This window comes from Balaenoptera physalus (assembly GCF_965194825.1).
Source record: "Balaenoptera physalus genome assembly, chromosome: 16".
Lineage (NCBI taxonomy): Eukaryota > Metazoa > Chordata > Mammalia > Artiodactyla > Balaenopteridae > Balaenoptera > Balaenoptera physalus.
In genome coordinates this window covers 81,993,601-82,018,370 of record NC_138898.1, presented here as the reverse complement: position 1 = coordinate 82,018,370, position 24,770 = coordinate 81,993,601, and the positions used below count along the sequence as shown (strand labels likewise).

General features: G+C 44.1%; 1 long non-coding RNA gene across 1 annotated transcript in view; it reads left to right on the top strand.

Annotated features, from left to right (window-relative positions):
- Positions 1-24,770, top strand: part of LOC309646279 — a 394,596-nt gene that overhangs the window by 359,536 nt on the left and 10,290 nt on the right. The window contains exons 7-8 of the long non-coding RNA XR_014255240.1: positions 14,653-14,772; positions 23,117-24,531. This is a non-coding gene — a long non-coding RNA (uncharacterized lncRNA). The remainder of the gene's footprint in view (positions 1-14,652; positions 14,773-23,116; positions 24,532-24,770) is intronic.

Below are 24,770 nucleotides of genomic sequence, written 5' to 3'. Positions count from 1 at the left end.
GTGGCTCACGGGCTCTAGAGCACAGGCTCAGTAGTTGTGGCTCACGGGCTTAGTTGCTCCGTGGCATGTGGGATCTTCCCAGACCAGGGCTCGAACCCGTGTCCCCTGCATTGGCAGGCAGATTCTTAACCACTGCACCACCAGGTAAGGCCTAGGATGCTGTGAATTTTAAATGAGGTGCCTTGGTTGCCTGAGGTAGAGAGGTACTCAGGAACTGTCCTCTCCTCCTGTCCCTCTTTATTACATCCCTCTCCTGGAGAGGGACCAAGTGGCCCTTTGCTGGGTTTGCTCAGCAGAGGCATGGCCATGTCCCCCCTTCAGAGGCACTCCAAGTCTTCCCCTCATGTTTTTCTGCATGTAGAAGCTGCAGTGAGGAGCCCTGGGAATCGATAATTACCTATTAGAGGTGATTTTATTTCTTCAACCTCCGCCCTGCTCCCTGCTCAGAAATAGCTGCAAGCTTTGAGAGTTCCTGTCATCAGGATGTTTAGGCAGAGCCCACCAGTTTCTAACAGAACAATCTGTTTTGAGCAGTGGCAGAGGAAAGAGTGGGGAGCTTGGTCTACAAAGGGGCGTCCTTTCTTCTGCTCTCCGCCAGGGAGGGAGCCGGCTGGGCAGCTGAGAGCTGCGTTAGCAATCCGCCTGAGGAGGAAAAGCTAGCGTGGCTTTTGGGTCCAGCTTGTGTGTTTTGTATGTTTTGTTTTAAGGGAAATTGTTCTGTTGGATATTTGAACTGATTCCTTGGAAAGCCACGTGCAAAACCGAGAAACCCTTAGGGGCTCATTTTGAAGCAAATTAGAGGGCTTTCCTCTAGGTGTCAGAAACTTGCATCGCCTTTGTAAATTGAGAGCACTCCCACTTTAAAGATGGGTAAACTGAGACTCAGGAGGTTATTACCCAGGACTAGTAAGCGGCAGAGGCAGGCAAGACCCAGAGGGAACACTGATGGGGTTTGGGGCTGCTGACATGTGCTTCTGTTATAGCCCCTCATTGCTCTATTTCCATGTCGGTCTCCCCCTGCTGGGAGGGTGCGCTAAAAATTAGGTGTGTGTCCTGCTCATTTCCAGGATGCTGACACCTAAGTGCACGCTTGGCACATGTGAGGGGCCCAGCCACTGTTTGTTGACTGAATGAGGGGATAATGGCCATAAGAATCCAAGATCCAGATGTGTGTTCTGAACGAGAGCCTAGAGCCCTGCAGCACAGGAAGGAAATCGAAGGCCAGCATGGCCCCCACTGGGGGGAGTGGGCGCAGGGGGCACGTGTCCTGGCTGAGTGCCTGTGCCTGGTAGCCCCGCACGGGACCCTGATTATGCAGTCTCGTCCACCCTCAGAGCAGGCATGTGGCGAGGGCAAGGTTATTCCTGTGATAAACGAGAGGAAACTGAGACTCGGACAGGTTTACCAGCTCCCTGAGGGTGACCCGGGGAGAAAGAGAGCAAGCCACGTTGTCCTCTCCAAATTCCATGCTTTGCCAACTCTGCTTCAGAAATGGAACAGAATGATAAGAAAGGAACTGGTGGACAACAGAGGCAGTTTGGGGACCTCAGAGGAAAGCGGATGGGTCTCAGCACAGAACAGGGCACTGCGGGCAACACGGGAAATGGAGCTTTGAAGGCCGCTCTGCCAGGATCGGGGGCCTCAGGTTGCTGGTGTGTTCCTCCTGGGTAAGTTTCACCAGGCCTGGGAACTCGGAGAGAGTGGAGCCTGACACACGGTCACCAGTCTGCTCAGGCGGACGGAGAGGGAGGAGACAGGAGACCAGGTACCATGGAGCTCCTCTGCTTTGTGTCAGCTCCAGTGGACAGCTTGGTGGCAGACGTTTCTTTTCTTCTATATTCTGTTTCCTTTACCAGAGGCACCTCTAGATGCTAGCTCATGGTCAGAGTGGAGAAAGATACCTCCCAACAAAGGTTCTCTCAGCTCAGACGTCAGCTCCATCTCCTGCTCCCATGTCCCAATGGATCTTTCCTCCAGCATCACTGCAGGAACCCCTCATCCCGATTTTATTAACCCAAACACCTTAACGGTACATCAGGTTGACCAAAAGGATCACTTCTTCCAAGGGAAGAAGCATTAAGGAATTCTTTCCCAGACCCTTTGAGTACGGAGACCTGGGATGGTCACTTCAAGGAAGACTCAGGTCAGTTTTCTGGATGCCCTTCTCAATCAATTTGAAAGATAAAGGTGGCACAGAAGATCACACATCTGTCAATTCCCCCCAAAGGGCTGAAGCCATTCCTTGTCCTGATGCACTGATCCGCAGAGCTTGTCTGCTCTTCCAGTTGTGGAGACCCTTGCCACCAACACAGCTAAGTGGTGGGTGAAGTTCTGGTTCATAGGAAGGGGTAGCAAAGAACAGCTCCAGGGGCTTTAAATCTCCTATCACCAGCTTTGCTCTGACTTTGTTCTCGCTTGTCCTTCAGAATCTGCAAAGAGCCCAGCTAATGAGCAGCGAATCTGTCCTCACACAACGCAGCTCAAGTTTCCTTCTGTCTTTGGCAATTTCACCTGCTGTGCTCCCTTCACTGGGCCCCAGGTAGAAACTGGAGCAAGTGGGGAAAAGTTTAATTGGGCCCCAAATGTGATTAACCAGGACGGGCTCTCATAAGCTCTGCTGGTGTTTAGCATGCCACAAATTCTAACATTACCCAATGGGTCCTAAAAGCCATTCTGCTTTTAATGTTCCTTGCCTAGTTTACTCAAGTAGGAATTTAAATCAAAAGGTAACATCTATATTGGGGATAACTTTATCGTTTATCTTAATATAACGGCTAATAAATGTCATGTTTTAAAGGAGCTTTTTAAAAACAATAGTTTTAACAATGTTATATACTTTTTAAGGGAATCTGGTAAGCAATTGACTGAATCTGGTACACTGTAATTTTAGGCACTATGACAACAGAGCTACACGAATAGGGAGAGACAGTCTCAAAGGTACTGAACCAGAGCCAACACAGATATTGGGATGTCCACAGAAATAAAAATGAAGCATCCTGCATCCCCCCAACTCAGGTCCAAATAGGACTTCTTGGCAACAGGATTTCTTTACTGGCCTCCTTTAAATTGGAAAGACGTAAATATTAATGCAGGCTCAGGGGACCTTCTTGGAATCAACATTTCTAGTGCTAGCATTTGAGAAAAAAACCCCTTCACTGACTCCATCTTGGTCATCTGAGATCACAGGAGATTCTAGCAGGGAGGTTTAGGGCATGTGAAGGGAATCGGTAGCCCTCGTCTTGCCCTGGCCACGCCTCTGACATGTTCTGCACCTTTAGGTGGATCCCTTAACCTCACAGGCTTCCTGCTCTACATCTGTGAGATGAGGGATTTGGGCAAAGTGGTCTCTGTTATGATGTTTGGTTCTGTGCTTGTATGGCTCTATCCCACATTCCCAACGTTTTGAATAAGAAGGACTGTGGGGCTTCTCCAAAGCCAGTATCTATTTTCAGAAGGGAACAAAACACTCACCAAAAAGCGTGTGTCATCCGGCTAATTCTACACAACATCCTGGGCAAAGCAGACACGTTCTGGCATCTCTGCTAAATGTCATCTCAAAAGAGGTGAGTTTCTGATGAGCTCACAAATGCATCTTTTCTGTCTGTCTGTTCTAGAAAAACGTGCTGACTTTTTATTCATTTATTTTTAATAGGCCAAGTCATATAAGCTGGTTAGACCGCCCCAAAACAGCACCAGGATATATGGAGCATGAAGGCATTGACAAGTTTCTAGGAACTTTATACAATTTCTGAAATACTTCTATTAATAATATTTACCCATACAAATATAACCTAGGGAAGACTAAGCGCTTCTTAGTTGACAATGCTTTTCATGCCATTGAGCATATTAAATAAACCTAATTACTCTTTAACATTTTTCACTTTACAAGGGGAAAGAACAAATTCTTTGAGATTCTCCAGGGGACCTCTGGGAAATATCAAACTCAGTTTGAGAGCAAGAAGATTTCATTTAGGACTTGATTTGGGGGAAGGCAAAGTTGTCAAAAATGTCAAAAGGTTTGAACACTTGACTAAATAGAATCATAGGTCACTGGGAAACAATGCCTAGCTACGTTTTTAGCCAAAATAACAATAAAAGGTTTCCAAAGTAACTGAAGGAGATAACATGGTTATTTAAAACAAAACAAAACAAAACACCTTAGCTCTTTTAAAAGTGAGAATACTGGGTTCGCTCACATAATCAAGGACGTGATAAAGTCAACATAAAGCACAGGAAAGGATTCTGATGAGACACAGAATCTTTGTTTCCTAGGCAGATTGCTTAAAAGGTAAAGAAAAAACTCTTACAGTCTCTTATTAGATACAGACCAATAATCCAAGAAAACTTTGCTGTTTTAACAGAGAAAACCAAACTCTAGTTTTGCCTCAGTATTGATACTAAAGCTCCTTTAAAAAAAAAAAAAAACACATAAATAAATCCACCCAATTTTAGCTTACTTTGACCTTATGATATAAGATTTCTTTTTCAAGATTTTCCACAGACCTACTCTTTGGTTGTAAGTTACCAAAAAGACTCTGGAAACTGTTTTAAGGCAGATATTATAAAACATAATTATTATTAAAAAAGTACATTCTTAAAACTTTTATTCCACACGTGAGCTTAAAACACTTGGTCACTCAGAAGACGGTGCTGTTTTATTAATTATTTATATTTATTAATATAGTCTAAATATATTATATAGTTATATATTATAAATATTTATTTATATTAATATTATAGCTACTCTGATTTACCAAAGATTTACCCAAATTATGTGGACTTGAAAAGCATTTGGGTTCGTTTCTCTATTTCTGAGAGTTTTAGGAATATTTAATTTACAGGAACACTTCTTTATCTCTAATCCAATATGAATGGTGTCCTTAGAAAAAGGAGAGATATGGACACAGAGATAGACACACAGAGAGAAAATGATGTAAAAGACGCAAGAGCGAAGACAGCCGTGTGGCTGGAGTGATGTAGCCACAAGCTAAGGTGTGCGAAGGAACGTTGGCAAACAGCAGCAGCCAGAAGAGGCAAGGCAGGATTCTCCCCTAGAGCCATCCGAGGGAGTATGGCCCTACCAATCCCTTAGTTTTGAACTTCCAGCCTCCAAAACCTTGAGACAATACAGTTCTGTTGCTTGAAGCCACCTGGTTTGTGGTACTTTGGTACAGCAGACCTAGGAGACGAATACAGATGCCAAGCCAGGGAGGAGAGAAGTGTGAATGAGTGGACAGAGGAGCGAGCGGAGCAGGCTGAGAAGGAGTCATGGAGGCAATGGCGGGAAAACCAGGGGTGATCAACTCAGAGAATCCAAGAGAAGGAAGTGTGGTCAGAAACGATGGAGAGAAATTTCTGCTGAGGGTCTCAGAAGGTAGGCAGGGAGATCTGGAATTTGGCAATTAAGATGTCACTGTGAACTTGTGGAAGAGCAGTTCTGGGAGAAGATGTGGAACCAGGATTGCCTGAGAAGGATGCTTGGGCCAGCTTTCTTTCCCATGAGCTATACCAGCCATTCACCACCTGACTCCCATGGAGCTAAAACATACATTATATCAGTGTAGTTTGCCTGTGAGGACCAAACTGATTTATGCCTTGTTTCTGGGTCTTCTTCTTTGATTAAGGATATGAAAATAAAACATTTCTTACAAAGAAAAAAAGGTGTTTGATAGCAGCTTGGGGAATGGAACTGTTTATTAAGAAGAAGAAAAATGCAAAATAGAGGATAAATACAATGAAATTACTCTTAACAAAGCACAGCTCTCCAATAAACATACGAAAAAATGCTCAACTTGTAATAAAAGGAATGCAAAGTAGTGATATGCTCTTTTTCTTTCAGTGATTTGGCAAAGATTTAAATATATATGTATATGGTAATACCCTGTGATGATAAGGCTGGATGTGACGGGGCATTTCAACACAAATGTGGGAGTAGAACCTTTTGGGATGATATTTTCATGGGATATTTAAGAGCCTTAAAAATATGTATAGTTGCTGATCCAGAAATCCATTTATAGATTTTTGTTTTAAGGAAATAATTAAAGCTATATGCAAAGCCTTTATTATAGGAATATACATTTCAGTGTTATTTATATTACCCCCCAAAATGAAAACAAATGAATATTCAATAATACAGAACTGGTTAAATAAGTTATAGTTATATGACTAGACAATATAAAGTCATTAAATAATAATTTAGGAAACATTTATAGACAATGAAGATATTCAGAATGTATTAATTGGGAATAAAAAGATATCAAAACAATATTTACAGAAGGAACCAGTAAATAGTTTTAAGCACCTGAAACAAAACTATACAAAATAATTACAGTAGTTAATATGGGGTAATGGGGTAATGGGTTATTTAAAAATTTTGCTCACTTTTCTTCTTTGATTTTTCTTTCTTTTTCCTAAAATGAGCATGCATTGATTATATGTTTGAGATGAATAAGTATTCTAAATAAGAATTGAGTCTGTTCAAGACTGAGAGAGAGAAGTATTTGATTCACTGACACTTTATCAAAGGATAAGCAGTGAAGGGCTGTCTTTCTTACCCATTTTATTGATGAAGAAATTCTGGCCCATCGAGGCAAGATACTTGCCAACATGTGGATTCTGTTTTTTTTTTTTTTTTTAAGTTTTTTTGATGTGGACCATTTTCAAAGTCTTTATTGAATTTGTTACAATATTGCTTCTATTTTATGTTTTGGTTTTTTGGCCAGGAGGCATGTGGGATCTTAGCTCCCCGACCAAGGATCGAACCCACACCCCCTGCGTTGGAAGGTGAAGTGTTAACCACTGGACCTCCAGGGAAGTCCCAACATGTGGATTCTTTTCATTCACTTTTCCCGTCATGTGAGTGTAGGACCACTCACCTGGGGAGATCTGAAGATGACCACTTAAAGGGTTACATGAGGTAGTGGGATAGAAGTATGAATCAAGTGTGAATCAAGTTCCTGATTCACACTCTACTTTCCCCACCACAACATCTTCAACCATTCTGTCTTGATTTATTTCTTACATTTAGGATTTCCATTTTGAAAGGAGATTTTTCTACTTCTCTGCTCATTTCATCATTTTGGTTCAAACTCATTTCTCAATGCTTTTGAAGAATTTTCCTTCCTGGACACATTGAACATCATAGACTACAGATGCTAAACACTTCTTTTTGTAACCAAAGTTGTCCTCACCATTCAGGTGTAGTGATGAGTCAAAGCCCTTCAATCCAGCCAGCTGTCCCACCCCAAAACAATGGAGTCACGAGATGAACCCCTAAAACATTGGGCAAAGGAGGAAATTTAAAAGTCCCTTACCAAAGGCAGTTAATTACTTTACTGATAATAATAAGATCAATAACAATTGGAGAAAAACTGATGTAAATTTCAAGGATGAGGCAATAGTTGAAAGTACTGGACCAGCTACACCAAAAATTCACCAAAAATGGATTGTTCAACCATGCTGTTTAGGAAGGAAAGCCCAAAAGTAGGAAACAAACAAATGATAGAGTAGTTACATAGATCTTCAGTTTGGTTAATCTGCGGTTAGGTTTGCCACATAATATATAGGCACTTGATTCATTGCCAACCAGCCACTTTATCTTCTGCAAATGATTTGTTGATTATAATTCCACTAATATCATCTTTCCTTTAGATCACTGTAATCAAACGCAGGAAAAGCTTTGAATTATGTGTTCTTTCAGCAGCTGTTAAAAAAGCCCACCTTACTCCTTTTATGCCTAGAGGTAGGACTTTGTAAGCTTTGCTGTGGTTTGGATCAAATTAAAGACAGATTTTTGCCCCATAAAATAGGACAAAACACTCTATTTTTGTGGGTTGAGATATCTGTTGTAAATATTAGCATCTACCAAATGATGGGCTGTCTCTCCTCTTTGAACTGAATTCTGGGCTGAAACTTTTTTTGAAAATAGAAATTAATTTATGTTACCAGGGGGGAAGGGTGAGGGGAAGGGATAGTTAAGGAGTTTGGGATTGACATGTACACACTGCTTTATTTATTTATTTATTTATTTATTTTTATTTTTTGTCTTTTTTAAACATCTTTATTACAGTATAATTGCTTTACAATGGTGTGTCAGTTTCTGCTTTATAACAAAGTGAATCAGTTATACATACACATATGTCCCCATATCTCCTCCCTCTTGCATCTCCCTCCCTCCCACCCTCCCTATCCCACCCCTCTAGGTGGTCACAAAGCACCCAGCTGATCTCCCTGTGCTATGCGGCTGCTTCCCACTAGCTATCTATTTTATGTTTGGTAGTGTATGTATGTCCACGCCACTCTCTCACTTTGTCCCAGCTTACCCTTCCCCCTCCTCGTATCCTCAAGTCCATTCTCTAGCAGGTCTGCATATTTATTCCCGTCTTGCCCCTAGGTTCTTCTGATGATTTTCTTTCTTTCTTTTTTTTTTTTAGATTCCATATATATGTGTTAGCATACGATATTTGTTTTTCTCTTTCTGACTTACTTCACTCTGTATGACAGTCTCTAGGTCCATCCACCTCACTACAAATAACTCAGTTTTGTTCCTTTTTATGGCTGAGTAATATTCCATTGTATATATGTGCCACATCTTCTTTATGCATTCATCTGTTGATGGACACTTAGGTTGCCACACTGCTGTATTTAAAATGGATAACCAACAAAGACCTACTGTATAGCACAGGGAACTCTGCTCAATGTTATGTGGCAGCCTGGATGGGAGGGGAGTTTGGTGGAGAATGGATACAGGTATGTGTATGGCTGAGACACTTTGCTGTGCACCTGAAACTATTACAACATTGTTAATTGGCTCTACTCCAATATAAAATAAAAAGTTAAAAAAATAGAAATGGTAAATTCTAGGGCAGCAAGAGACAGAGACCAATTGAAAGGTTTATTATTCTCCTTTTATTTTCTATAAATTGTAATGCCAAGTAATATCTAGGTATTAGCTACATGCTAATATTATCCATAAGCTTGAAGATGAGAGTCATTAATGATCTGAATGGTCCAGGACATCAGAATTGGTCTTTAAGAGAGGATAACAGAGGGGTGCCCGTCATCTGCATCCAGGCCTATGGCAACACAACCAGATGACCCCTGTGAGTTGGGAAGGTGCTTTGAGCCCTGTTGTTGATGCCTTCCTGGCAGAAATTATGGGCCATCAGTAATATGCATTTGCAACACTCTTACCTAGGGCTGCCATATACAGGTGTGTAGGTTGTATCCTCCATAAGGGCATCTGGCTGAGGGAGTGAGTGGGAGGTGAAATTGAGGCCATGCTTAGCTGTTACCTGGAGGAAGGGATCTCTTTTGCTAATTTAAGTTAATTTATTCAAGAAAAATTTATTGAGTGCCTACAATGTGCTAAGTCTTGAGAATATACCAAAAACAAACAAACAAATGCAAAAACTGAAACAGCAACAACAGCAAAAGAGATCCAACCCTCATGAAGCCCACAGCCCATGGGGAAGGGTCGGGGGACTGTGGTTTCTCTCAGCATGAGTTTCTACATCTGTAGAATGCGGACAGTATTATGTATATGTACACATTTGACCCAAACCAATGCTTAATGAGCATGTATTCCTTCTGTGGTTGTTTTTGTTTTAATTTTCCTTTGAGGGAAATTCCTTCATGCTTGGTTCCTCTTTTTCCATCTTCAGGACTTAATGGCTGAATCCAATTTGCGAGAGTTTTACTTCTTAGATGTCACATGGATCCAAGGCATTTAGGCTTTTGACCTTTTGAATTGACATCGTGTTCTTATAGAGGAAAGGATGTAAATGTATCTGGATTTATCCTTTGCCCGTATCATCATTGGTCCTCTGTGTACACTAGCAGCATTATTGAGATAGAAAGATGGAGGGACAGAGAGTGTCAGAGATGGGAGGGAACTTAGGAATCACTTGTGAGTGAGGAATCTGAAGCCTGAGGAGGGTGTGACATGCATGTTGTTACAAGCTAGACAAGCTTGGATTGGAGATTGGTTCTCTGTTTCTCGTCAGGGTTCTCTATGTCAGCATATGACCTTAGGACTGCCTTCAGATGCTCAGGCGAGGAATGTGCATTTGGAAATAACCTTGTTCTCAGATATGAAACGTGCTTCGCGGAGCACATGCCATGTGTGTTCCAAACCCTGTTTCTCCCCCGTCTAGAGAGTTCTCGAATTTCCTTTGCTCAACGATCAAGTGGCTGGGGATTCTGTGATTCAATTCATTAGTTTGTGGTGGTTCCAAGCTGTAACATAAATCTCCAAAAGGACCCCTCTCATGTCTTCTTCATTAAAGGAAGTCTTCCCTTGGTATTTCTCTCTGGCACTAGTCCAGGTATGAAGGAGAGGGACCAAGAGGCAGGGGAGAGGGCTCCGGGCTTAAATGCCAGCAATCCAATTAAAGGAATGTTTAACTTTTGTAAATAAAGCCCCTGTTTGGCCTGCTTCTCAGATGGAGGGAAGAAAATGAACTGATTTAGAACGAAGCCCCATACTGAGCGGAGAGGACTGGTGTTTATAACATCCTTCCTGGCAGAGGGAGCTCAGCCTGCTGTTAAAAATTATTCTCCCTCGAAGGCCAGCTGGCAGCAGATGCAGGAAAACATGCAGCGCAGTAAGCCACCTCCTCAGGTGCCCTCCCTGGTGAAGGGGACTGTTTACCTCTGCATCTGGTTCAAAAGAGCCTTTGGAGGGTCCGGTCCAGTGGCTTGGCTTCCATTAAGAACATGAGAAATAAAATTAAATGTAAAACAGCAGACAGTGGGAAGATGAGCAGAAAATAGAATTGAATATTTCACACACCCTTGGATGGGGAAGACCTCTGTGGTTTAGAAGCAGTGCAGGAGGCCATGAAGGAGAGGATCAAAAAGATTCTATGTCTATGTATGTGAAAATATTGTAGGCAAATAAACTGAAAAATACTTGCCGCGAACGTGGCATCAAAAGGCTATTCGTTGTTATTACTTATAATAAATTCATTCATTTAACATTTATTGGGCTTGCTGCTAGAGATACAGAGATCAAAGGCTTCGAGCCCTAGGTGCCACCCTGCAGAGGGGGATAGAATCCATCAACCTTGTTTCTAAACTGCCTGTTTATTCATTCATTGGCAGTTGGGGTGGGTCAGGGAGCTTCTATGTACATATTCACACGTACTGATAAGAAAGCACTAGGATATCATTAGGTAAATGGACAAGTACAAGAACTGGAAATTTACAAAAGAGGGAATCTATTTGGTTAGAAAATATATGTAAGAGTTCCCCGTCTCGTTAATAATGGTTGAAGTATTATACGAATTAAAATGAGGTCGTTTTAGCCTATTAAATTACCAAACTTATTTTTTAATGATAATATCCAAAGCTAGCACAGATGTAGAGAAATAAGTAATATCATGCTCTTGTAAATAAATGGTTTTTAGACAGTATTTTGAGAATATTTACTGAGAGTCTAAAATGTCCATATTATTTGAGAGTAACTGCACGTCTAGGAACTTGTGCAAAGGAAATAATCAAAGATGCAGGCAAAGATTCATATATAAGAATATTGATAGTATCTATATTCTCCCAAAAAAAAAGCAGTTTTTAAAAAAACTTTTTATTTTTTTGGGGCCGTGCCACGCGGCACGCGGGATCCTAGTTCCCCGACCAGGGATCGAACCCTGCAGTGGAAGCACGGAGTCTTAACCACTGGACCTCCAGGGAAGTCCCTCCCAGAAAGCAGTTTTAATGTCCAACAACAGGCAAGTGGACAATTAAATTAAGACACATCTGTACAATAGTTTATTCTGAGTAAAACTCATATTGAAGAATATTTAATGATAATAGATATGCTCAAGATATAATAAAAGTAAAAGAAAAAGCGGGATACAAACTATATAGGAGTGGGATCTAAAAAATAAAATGAATGAATGTAATAAAACAGAAGCAGACTCACAGGTACAGAGAACAAACTCGTGGTTACCAGTGGGGAGAAGGGTGAGAAGAGGAGCAAGATAGGGGAAGGCGATTAAGAGGCACAACTACTGGGGCTTCCCTGGCGGTGCAGTGGTTGAGAGTCTGCCTGCCAATGCGGGGGACACGGGTTCGAGCCCTGGTCTGGGAAGATCCCACATGCTGCGGAGCAACTAGGCCCGTGAGCCACAACTACTGAGCCTGCGTGTCTGGAGCTTGTGCTCCGCAACAAGAGAGGCCACGACAGTGAGAGGCCCGCGCACCGCGATGAAGAGTGGCCCCCGCTCGCCGCAACTAGAGAAAGCCCTCGCACAGAAACGAAGACCCAACACAGCCAAAAATAAATAAATAAATAGCGTTCCCTTAAAAAAAAAAAAAAAAAAAAAAGAGGCACAACTACTATGTGTAAAATAAATCAGATACAAGGATTAATGTACACCATGGGGAATATAGCCAATATTTTAAAATAATTTTATATGTAGTGTAATCTATAAAAATATCAGATATGTTGTGCACCTGAAACTAATATAATATTGTAAGTCAACTGTATTTAAATTAAAAAGAAAAGAAAAGGAGGGTGTTTAGCAGAATGTTGGTTACCTGTGGGTGGGGCAGGTGTGCTCTAACAGACATGGAATTCGTGGCTTCTCCTCTAGAGTGTGATGCCAGCAAATCACTTGAACTCCGTGGTTCTCCAAAGAGACTGTGGGCCCCTTGGCTTCACTTGGGGATTTTGCTTTACAAAGATCCCCATTGACTGAAAGGGGGCTTCCTCTTGAGAAGTTGAGGGAAACACACTGGAGAAAGAGATTTGAACCCAACACTGGTTTTGATGGTTGAGAAGGGTGAGCTCTGGGGCCACCAGTGCTGAATTCCTAGGGACCAAAGATAGACAATGGTTCTGGGGTTGTAGGACCCATCTGTACCCAGCACCTGGGGACTGCAGGAACCCTGAGAGCCATGGTGTGGAAAAGAGAGGTATGGGGTCTGCGATCTTGGTCACGCACGTTCAGCGCCTTTGACTGAGGTCCACCCTGAGAAGAAAGGGCCTTCTTCCTGGTGAAACTCTGATGGTTGGTTGGCAAGTTTGAGGCAGGTGGTGGGGATGTGACTTTCTCTGAGATCAGGTACCTGGCAGGGTGCTTCCAGCCCCAGCTGGGGATGAATGCAAGGAAAGTAGTAGTTGAGGCAGAGACTTGCGTATCAGTCCCTCTTGAGGGAAGGGTAGAAGTCAGATCGCCTCATGTTGGACCATGTAAGCCCCCAGGATTTTGGGCCAATTCAGGGAGAGGAGAAACTTCAAGAGGAAAATGAGACCTCCTGCTAGTAAGACATGAAGAGGCTCAGTTATTCACTGGAAAAATAAAAGCAATGAGATCAACCTTATTCATTTTATGATTGTGAAGCGGTGATAGCCATTATTCTGCAGTGAGCATATAATTTTGTACAGACAAAAACAATCAAATTTAAACAACACCACCCCCCAACTCTGATGGTTAGGCGATGTGTGAGATTGTCCCACGGGATTTAAACCTACCTGGCCATGCAGTTAACCAGATGAGTGTGTGGGCCCTTCTATCCGATAGAGGCCCTCCCTTTAAGGATCTGAGAGTGTGTGTGGCACATCAACCCCCTCCTGGCAGGCTCCTTGCAGCTTCACCTGGGCCTTAGGGGACATGTCAGCAGCCTCTGGGGTGTTTGGCAGGCCTGCCGGACGCCCGCTCCCCTCCCGAGAATCAGAGTCAGGGTGTTTCTGACACGGATGGGCTACCCCTGAGCTTGCAGATGGCTCTGAGCAGGGAAATCTTAATCCCAAAGCAACAGACACCCTTCTGTACCCCAGGCACTGAATAAATCAGTGGCGATCTCCAACTCCATAATTCTAACAGAGCCATCTCTGATGGCTGTACAATTTGCTGTCTCGCGGGTTAGCGACCGGCCGTAATTGATGAGGAAACTGACAGCTCTTTGTCTTCCTTCACCACATTTGTCATTTGGCAGCTGGCTTATTCTTTATCTATTGCCTGCGACTCTCTCTCTCTGTGTCTCTCTCTCCCTGGGCACTTGTGGAGCAGATGTATCTCCTCCTCTCCCTACAGACAAAATCTATAAAGCCATAACATGTTTTTAATGCAATTCAGCTTTTTGAAACATGCATAATTGGAGAGTTCCAAAATAATTAGTTTATTATAGTGGGCCTGTAAAAATGAACTTGCATCTCATTTATGAGCCATTAGATCCCATGTTCTACGAGCCTGATTGCTATTAATGCCACCAGCATGTAATTTAGCATACTTTATTAAAATGTGTCACAATTGAACGTCTCTTGCTCCCAGCCACCACGTCTGGGGGCTGGGGTGGGTTGTTCTTCCCGTAGCAGAATTCTTCCCATAGCAGGCCTGCAGCTTTATTAATTTATTAATTGATTTGTTTAATTGTGGTGAAATATACATAACACAAAACTTATTATGTTAACTATTTTCAGTGTACAGTTTGGTGGTATTAAGGACCTTCAACTTGTTGTGTAACCATCACCACCATCCATCTTCAGACATCTTTTCATCTTGTAAAACCAAAGCGCTGAGCCCATTCAACAATAACTCCCTGTGGTCTGCAGCTTTTGCTGCAAAGTCCCCTCCCCACACCCCTGGTGAGTTGCATTGTGAGGCCCCTTTCTGGGAGAACATACGACATTCATTCTGTTTCTTTCAGGAGCAGTTAAGCAAAGGAAAGAACTAAAGCATTGAGATGGTGAGGAAAAAAGAAGAGAAAAAAATTCAGGATGTGTAATATGTGGTGCAACCCATGGATAGATGGCCATTGTTCTAGAAGGTAAGAACAGTTAGCTCTTTCATGGACACAAACTTGGATTTTTTTCAGATAAATATAATGAAAATAAAAATATTATTGCATATCTGCTACTTATCTTCCACATGTGCCAGATGTAGAACATGGAGAGGGATGAAAGAAGAGTAAGTCATATTCCCTCCTTAAGGAACTGTGGGTCTGGTTGGAGAAAAGAGCAAGAATTGATGAAAAGTTGTATAGTACAAGAGACTAATAATAATGACTCTGTAACAAAAACCTAAGAAGGGAATTGGAATCGCCTGCAGTCCTGGAACACTGCAGGGTTGTGCTCAGGGCAAAGGACCCTGGTGTGGGTGGAACAGGTGAGAATAGTTCTTCATCACCCCCTTTATGTACCCCACAGATAGCTGCCCTGGGTGGGGAGAAGGGGAAAAGGCTGCCCCCAGGTGGAACACTGGGAAGGGGCAGTGGGCTGCAGTAGGACCTCTGTCTCAGGGTCTAGCACATGACGTGCATACCCCCAACCATAGCCTAGAGATGCTGAACATTAGCTGACCTGATATCCCTTTTTTCCTGCATGGATGTCATCAAGGGGCTGGCTGGAACATGACTGGGGTCTTCAGGCAGAAGCCCTGGAGCCTGGTACACAAAGGGAGATAGCAGCTCTGTCTCATTTCTTTGTGGTCTCATCACTGAAGAAGGAGAGGGCTCCCCCACTTTTCCCTCTTAAGGGGGCAAGTTGAGCTTTGTGACTTGATGTTCTGGGCCTACAGCAGGGATTAAAATCTTTCATTTTTTGGTTTATAGAAGAAAACAGCTGGATTGCTACAAAAATGGAGTCTAAAGAGTGGGGGGTGGGCATCTGAACTTGGGGGCACAGTGATTTCTTAGGCCAGTGGAGGATGTAGAGGTGGTGCTCCCACATGTCAACTCAAGATGGGAAGGATTGTGAGAGGGTGGCACAGGGATGCTTGGGGACTGATGCCAAACACCAAGGTCATGAGAGCCCAAAAGAAGGACATACAAAGGCTGGCAGGTGGGCATGTGCTTTGTGAGTCTTGGAGGTCCTGCCTCTGGCCAGGGCAATATCCTGTGGACTTGGACCAGGAGTGTCTTGGAAGCAATCACAATGGACTTAGACCAATAAGAGCACTTCCCAGAATGTATGGATGGCTTGATCTCCTCTCTCACCTGACACCACCCATGACTCTGATATAACCCTATGGAAAAGAAGGGGCCCATTAAGAGCTGATATCTTTATCTAAGCAATCTTGCCAAGGATCTTCAAAGCTTAACTTAATTACGAAAAAAAAAAATAACCAGAGCTTTTCCTCCTGACCATTGTGGAGCAGATTCTGTTATATAGACAAAGGAAAATGGCTTATGAGAATCAAGTGGTGGTGTTTTATAAAACTCACCAGGGAAAAACTCTACAACCCAGAACCTTCCAGGGGAATATCTATTATATTGAATTTTATAGAATTAATTTTTTTAAATTTCACCAAGTGACTTTTTTTTTTTTTTTTAAGTTTTTTTTAATTTTATTTATTTATTTATTTATTTATGGCTGTGTTGGGTCTTCGTTTCTGTGCTAGGGCTTTCTCCAGTTGTGGCAAGTGGGGGCCACTCTTCATCGCGGTGCGCGGGCCCCTCACTATCGCGGCCTCTCCTGTTGCGGAGCACAGGCTCCAGACGCGCAGGCTCAGTAATTGTGGCTCACGGGCCTAGTTGCTCCGCGGCATGTGGGATCTTCCCAGACCAGGGCTTGAACCCGTGTGCTCTGCATTGGCAGGCAGACTCTCAACCACTGCGCCACCAGGGAAGCCCCACCAAGTGACTTTTTTAATAGCTATTTTACATCTAATTACTAATAACTGCTTTATGAAAAAGCAATATGTGAAGCAATATAGTATGGTAAAAGGAGTCCAAAAAGGAGAATAAGAATGAGGAAGAGGAGGAAAGCAGAGAGGGCAGCTGAATATCCCCGGCTGTGACACTGGTTATCGTTGTAATTTTGTGTAAACAATTTCTGAGCCGCCACTTTCTATACCTATGAAATAAAATGATGGGATTGTACTAACTCTTTTCTTCCAACAAAATTTTACATAGAAGCCCAATATATATGACAGATACCAGTGGGGCTACTTAGACTGAAGAGGTGGTGAGTGTGTGGGGAGTGTGTAGGGGTGTGTATATTGCGGGGGGTGAATGCAAAGCCAATAGCTCTACTTTGGAACAAGGTGGAGTAGCTTTGTGTGCCCAGGGAACCTCTCTCTGGTTGAATGTTCTCTTACTGGTGCATGGAAGCATCTGGAAGGCATTTGGGAGAGGAGAGCAGAAGCCTTTGGCCCAGGGGAGGGCCTGCATGAGTGTTAGGAATCCCCCAACTGGCCCAGAGTCAAAATGCAGGAGTGACAGAAAAAATGGCCAGACCCATGCTGACATCAACTGGGACGTCCCGTCAGATGAAATCCAAGGTATCTGACATATCTGTGACTAGTCTGCCAATATTAGCTCCCAGAGGGTAGAACAGGCAGCAAGAGGAAACTGCTACTCCGGGCTTAACTCCAATCGGCAGAGTAAACTTGGTTGGTGAAGCAGAATTGACTGAGGTCCTGAGAATTAATGAGGACACAGTATAGAGTTTGTGGTAACCAAGATGGGGAGGGGTCTCTACAGTGAGAGATGCTGTGCAGGTCCTACTGTTATCAAAAGGCTCAGAATAATAATGGGTACCAATTCCTGCAAGTTGAAGGATTTGCACAAGGCATCCAAGTACTGGATGCACAATTTTTCAAGGCCCCAAAGATGAAGGAAGGGGAAATTCATAGGGACACTGTCTGCTGAGTTCAGGTGTAAATCAGCACGTCTGGACGAGGGAAATGGGGGCTCGTGGCCCGGGATGAATTTGCAGGAATGTTATGTCATGAACGTGGAAGCCGCACGTATCGGGGGCTGCCAAAAAAGCTGAGGAAAATGCAGTAAGCGTTTTCTGATCATAATTGGGACAGACGAAGGGTCAAATATGGGCAGGTGGGCAAGGCTCTGCTCTGACGGGGGTGGTGACGATGGATGGAGAGGGGCAGATCCCGTGGCCCCATTTGATTTCTGCCTCCTCCCTCTAGAAGGGTGGATTTTGGACTGAAAACTCCGGTGCTGAGTGAGAAACAGGGAGGCAGCAGGGGGTTTGGCTTAAGAGGCTTAGGGCAGAGTCCTCATCCTCCGAGATCCTGTGCTTCCACCTCCTCCTACGTAAAATGGAGATAATAATCCTTATCAGCAGGCCTCATGCTGTGGGCCTCAGGCAGCAGCAGCAGCAACACCTGGGCACTCGTCGCACACGCACATCCTCAGGTCCGACCCCACACCTGCTGCATCAGAACATCTGAGATTGGGGCCTGGGAAGCTGTTGGAACAGACCCTTCAGAGATTCTCATGCCCTCTCAGGCTTGGAATCCTTGTCCATATCACTTGGCTGGCAGGAGGCTGAGAGAAGGGGCAGTATAGGAAACACCCTTGCACACCATAAGACATCTTGAAACTATTAGCTTTTAGTAAATAAGTTTGAATGTCCTGGCTTGGACCAGCAACATCCCCAAAGCTTGACAAGACTGCAGATGAGATCACCAAAGTTCTGTCAGCTGGCAGAGCACGATTCGAAAAGAGCAAGTCGGATACTTTCTAGTCTAACCAGATGGAAAGGTCTCAGGAGGAAGTTATAAGGAACAGTTGGAGTAGCCAGAACGGTTCTCTTTCTCTCCAATCCTCTCCCCGCAAGCACCTTCCTCCTTTCACTTAGTCAGTGTAATAAATAGAATTAGAAATGCACAGGGCTCCTCCATACAGGGAAGCATAGATTATTTCTCTAGCATCAGAGCACTAATTTGTAATGTAGATTAAATCTGGCTTCAGATGGGGGAGGGATGGCACCTTTAAGATTTGCACATCATTTAGGGAAATCACCCACTTTACACATGAGAACGGATTAGAATGTGTCAGTATCAATACCGGGCATTTCCCTGTTGTCACATGATGTTAGAGGAACAATTATTTCACGTCTGAGTAAAAATCTCACTTGGAGGCTAAAGTTAATGTAGCAAATGGAACTGTGTGGAAACAGGGCTTGGTCTTGCAAAGGCAGGCAATTGCTCGTTACCGTGCTGGTTAACATATTTTTTCCCCTTCATCTGTTTTACCGGATATGAGACGATTATTGTTTTGCTTAGAAGAGGCCTTGGCCCCTCTGAACTCGGAACCATGTAACACAGACTCACAGTTCAAAGGTTAAAAGAGAATTGATCTGTGAGCTCTCACCAATCCCTTGCTTTGCTCCTTGCTCTATGAAGGATAAATCTCTTTTTCAGATAAATCCAGATTGGTTTTCCAACAGATTGGCTTTTGGCCTCCCCGGCTGAACAGTACTTTGACATAACCTGGACAGCCTCCCTATAGCTATGAAGAAATCATTTCCAACATCTGAGGTTAATTCACTAAATGAAGCGTTGGATTTTCTTTCAGGGAAGCAAGAAAAATTGTTTGGATGAGGTTAGAAAAGGCTAGGCAAGCTCAGAGAACATTCCCTGGGGCTCCAGCCCTGCACGAAGCTCTATTGGACATTTCTGGCAGTGCTAGATGAATAAACAGTAGGAAAAAAAACCCTTCATTTTCTCATTGTCTTTTATGTTTTGAGTGACTTATTTATTATCCTAAAGGCCTTGTGAGATAAGAAAGATGGGTGGAATTAGCCTTATTTGGCAAATGAGTAGACTGTGCCTGGGGAGTAGCTGAATATGGCTGGTCACTCAGCACACATCCAGTTACACCATACAGGGGACAAGGGGTCTCTGGTCTCTTCTACTGGGCTGTGGTTCCTTCTCATTCAGTGAGTCTGACTCCAAGTGCTTGCAGAAGGAAAGAGAAAAGAAAGAGATGTACAAATCACATCATCCCAGCATAGGGGAATCCTGGCCTCCATGGCTTCCTGCTGTCTCTCCCTGCAGGTCTCAGGATCCCTGCCATTATCTTGTTCCTTGGGAACATGTTATTTGGGGAAAGACCTCAAGTTCTCTTGGAAGACCCACACTGCAGCAAGGACTGGTTGATGTGATGTGTTTAAATCTTGCACTGGTGGGAAATCAAGTCCCAGAGGATTGGAAGAGAAAAAACCAAGAGGGGGGAGAAGCTCAAAGGCTGGGGCATAGGCAAGGGTCCCAGGGCTGAAGAGGGCTACAATGGGCGTCCTGGCCTAGCAGGTGCCTGAAGGCCCTTGATGTATAGAGGTATTTGTATTTGTGTGCAAGGGAGTGACACACAAGAGCCAGAAGAGTCTCATCAAGAAATTCCTGGGAGTGAGCATTTCATGGAGAAGGAGGCCTGTTGTGATCTGAAAAGGAACTATAAGAAGGGGACCAGGTGGCCGACCTCAAGGACACCGGGGAATAGGGAAAGCCTTGGCCTTCTGAAAGCCACCAAACTTAAGTTCAAGCCAATAGAGGATGACGGTCTATCAGACTTCTCTGTGCTGATGATATTTGGAGAGTCCTTGTTTATTTTGTCTAATTTGGAGTGAAAAAATATATGTTATGGGTTGAGTTGTGACCTCCCCAAATTCATATGTTGGAGTCCTAAGGCCCAGTACCTCAGAACGGGACTGTATTGGAGACAGAGTCTTTAAAGAGGTAACCAAATTAAAATGAGGTCATTGGGATGGGACCTAATCCAATATGACTGGGGTCCTTATAAAAAGGGGAAATTTGGACACACAGACAGACACGAACAGAGGGAAGGTGACGTGAAGACACAGGGAGAAGACGGCCATTTACAAACCAAGGAGAGAGGCCTGGAGCAGATCCTTTTCTCACAGCCCTCGGGAGGAACCAACCCTGCCAACACCTTGGTCTCAGACTTACAGTATCCAGACTGTGAGGCAATACATCTCTGTTGTTCAAGCCCCCCAGTGTGTAGTACTTTGTGACAGCAGCCCTAGCCAACAAACATAATCTGTTAAAATAAAAATAGCTGCCCCCAATGCGGATGAACCTTGGAAATGTTATGCTAAGTGAAAGAAGCCAGACACAGAAGGTCAACCACTGTATGATTCATTTTCTATGAAATGTCCGGAATAGGTAAATCCATAGGGACAGAAAGTTGATTAGTAGGGTTGCCAGAGGCTGGGAGAGGGAGGGAGTGAGGAGTGACTGCTTCATGGATCTGAGTCTCCTTTGGGGGTGATGAAAATGCTCTGTAGCTAGACAGTGGTGATGGCTGCACGGCATCATGAATGCATCTCATATCGATGAATTGTACACTTTAAAAGGGTTAGTTTTCTGTTGTGTGAATTTCATCTCATTTTAAACAAATGAATGGGTTGTGTGCATCCATGGTAGATAAGAGCCTGTTGGGAAGGGTACCACCTTCCGCTCTGCAGTTTGCCTCAATGGAGTGGGTGGTGGTAGCCTTGGAAAGGAAGCAGAAGTGTATGGAATCCCTGGGGCCAGTGGGAAGGGAGAAAGGGCACTGGATCCTAGTCTGCTCAAAGTGACCGTGGTGTTGGACAGGCATTGCTGAGCTAAGGGGACCGGAAGCTGCTTGACCTTGACCTGTATTCTGATTGTGCTGAGCCCAGCACACTGTCTGGATGAATCCCTAGAGTAGACATGTGTTCTTGGGGTGCCCGAGCCTCTTTTGCACACCCTTCTCATGTTGAGAAGTTTCCAAGCTCTCGAGCCTTGCCTCCCAAGCCAGTATCACTTTTTTCCAGGCTTCCTTGCGACTGGGGCGCAGGGATTAACCAGATGCAATGGTCTGGGAACAATTTAGCAGCGATGACACGAGGAAGGAGGCTCTTTGCAGAATTTGTTCCATGGGAGGGTGGGAAAGGGTGTCCAGCCTTCAGAGGCAGCTGAATGGGGCCCAGGATTGGCGTCCTCAGCCCACGGTGGAGGAGTGCTCTGCAGTGTGTCGTTACAGCTCTCCCCGTGGCAGGAGCAGTTCCAGAATGTTCTGTCGACTGTGCTTCTGACCTCAGAGCCCCCAGTCTGGACTCTGCAAGCCCTTGTGGTGATTCTCAGGCTGCCTTTTATACCTAAATGAAGTGGGGTCTTGTCAGTTAGAACCTTGATGTGTTATGCTTTTACCTCAATAATAACAAAAGCTTCAACATTCAGGCAACTCTTGGCCTCTGTGTTCCAACCATGGGTAGAAAGCCAGGCAGCAGGGACTATAAAATCAAAAATGCAAAGAAGACCAAGGAAAACCCATTCTGTGTTCTAGAGAATTCTGAGCCCCATTTCTATCCTGCTTATCCCAGTTGTTCTTTGGATCGCATGGGCCAGTCATTTCTTTCCTTTGCTTCGGCCAGTTCACACTGGGTTTCACTCACATGTAATCAAGTCCCACTTAAGCACACCCCAAAACTGCAGGGCGTCCATCTGCATCTGCTTGGGTTCCACCCAGAGGGAGCTGGGAATGGGGCCCTTTAGGCCAGGTGTGAGAGGTTAGGTGGGGAATGCAATGTTCCTACCTCAAAGGCAGTAGCAACCCTCCAACAGACTCTGGGAAATCTCCTTGACAGCATCTCTCTGGTACAGAGGACTCTGCTGTCAACTTTTCCACTTCAGCCTAAAGCTATTCCCCCCAATTCCTGGACCTCCCCCCATCTGGCCCTGGGCCCTTGTCTTGGCCTCGCCTGGGCTCACAGACTGACTGGCTTGCCAGACCTGCTCCCTTTTCTCACTGAGTGAACTTCATCTCCCAGAGTCTCAGTTTCTCATCTGTATAATGCAATGAAAATATCTTCTCAGCAACCCCACACAAGTTGGCTGTGGAAAGATGGAAACTATGGTGTGTGAAGTGGTTGGTACTGTGCCTGTCACAAGAGTCTTTTCTCATCTGTAAACCATGAAAAACTTTCCCTGGTGAGTGTCTCATGGTTTACCTGCTTTACAGGAAACACAGCAGGTAAAGCACTTCAAACAGTGCTGGGCACATTCTCAAACGCTCAAATGTGAGTGTCCTCCTTTTATCCATGAGGCCGAGACCCTCCAGCTATTCTGCTCCCCCAGTCCTGGTATTTTTTCTGGTGCCTTTGGTCCTCTAGTGTGCGTGACCCCCCATCTCTCCCTCCCTAAGAACTTTCTTGACAATCCCATTGTGTGTGGGGAAGGATGGACTAACATTTCAACAAATGACTCTTTGAGAAAAGCATCAGAAAATTAACCTTAGCGAGGGGCTCCGATTAATTTAAAGACTGCTCTTGGGAAAGAGTTTGCCATATTAAATGCAGTGGGACCTCCCTTGGAGATATTCAGTGTTTAAGGTATCCTAAACACCCTTGCGTTACCACTAATTATTTTAACTTTACCAACAGGAAATGTCAGTGATGGGCCAAAGGGAATATTTCCTTTTGCCACCAGGGCTTTCTAAGCCTGAGCTCTGGGAAAGGTGAAGGGGGAAATTCTGGAGGTGAGTTTTCTACTGAATACAGCCACTGTGTCAAAGATACTCTTGTCACTTGATTTGTGAATGCAAACGATTTCAAGTGAATGTAGGCTTTACATAAACTCTCCAATTAAAAGTACTGGATGTTCTCCAAAATGGCAAATTCTCCCCTGGCTTTGCAGAGGATGCTAATGAGTTATTGCTAATAGAACCATAAAGCTGTTATTTGCGTGAGTAAAATGGAGCTAATGTGTAGATAAAATTAAACTTTAAAATGAAATATTGTTAAAACAAAGCAGTTAATGAATTTAGACACGTTATTGAGCAGGTAAGTTTTGCAACTGACCAGAATGGATAATTTTAATTGGTCTCCTTGAATCAAAATCAATATTGGAAATTGTACGGCATATCAGAAACATATCCATCTCCTCCTTCTGTTCGTATCTGGATAATTTCCGGCATGAATCCCAGGCCCTGTCTCGTCAATCCTAATGGGCCAGGAGGGAGGGAGTGGGTCAGATCATTCTCTGCTCTTATGGGGGGCAGCTAATCAATTCTGAAATCCAGGAGAACTCTGCTTGATCTTCTCAAGATGAAGTTTCCAGGGATGTAGTGCAAAACCCAAGTGCCAATCTTATCCTGTGCCAACTTCAGCCTTGGGAGGGAAATTAATAGCCGGATTCAGGCAGGACCCTCCACGAGAGGGCCTCAGATTTGTGATATTAGTGGGCGAGAAGCAGAACAGCAGAGACAGAAGCACTCACTTCTATCCTTCCCACAGTTCAGATCTCTAGAATCCTATGGACACTTAGTTCTAATCGGTTATACATCACCTAAGATGCTTTGGGTGTGGCTGGGTCCCTGAGGTGGTATGCCTTACCTGGCATTGCCAGGAAAATGCCATGCACTGAATGGCTTAGATTAGGGGTTGGCAAACCACAGCTTGGAGGACCAAATCCCACCATCTGATTTTGCATGAGCTAAGAACAGTTTTTACATTTTCAATAGTTGAAAAAAATCAAAAGAAGAGTAAGATTTCAGGACACGTGGAATTATATGGAATTCAAATTTCAGTGTCCATAAGCGAAGTTTTAGGGCAGCACAACCACACCCAGTAGTTTATGTATCGTCTGTGGCTGCTTCCTTGACATGATGGAGGAGTTGAGTGGTTACAGTAGAGACTGTAGGGCCCACAGCCCAAAATATTTACTGTATGGTCCTTTACAGAAAAAGTTTCTTCTTGCTTCAGCTAATTGCTGTCCTTGAAGGACTGGCGCTGGGTATAGGGGTGCTGTAGGGATGAGGGCTAGATGCTGGTTTTTTTTTTTTGGCTTTTCCAGTATTGTATTTTTTTTTTTTTTTTAATTTTTATTTATTTATTTATATATTTTTGGCTGTGTTGGGTCTTCATTTCTGTGCGTGGGCTTTCTCTAGTTGCGGCGAGCGGGGGCCACTCTTCATCGCGGTGCGCGGGCCTCTCACCGTCGCGGCCTCTCTTGTTGCGGAGCACAGGCTCCAGACACGCAGGCTCAGTAATTGTGGCTCACGGGCTTAGTTGCTCCGCGGCATGTGGGATCTTCCCA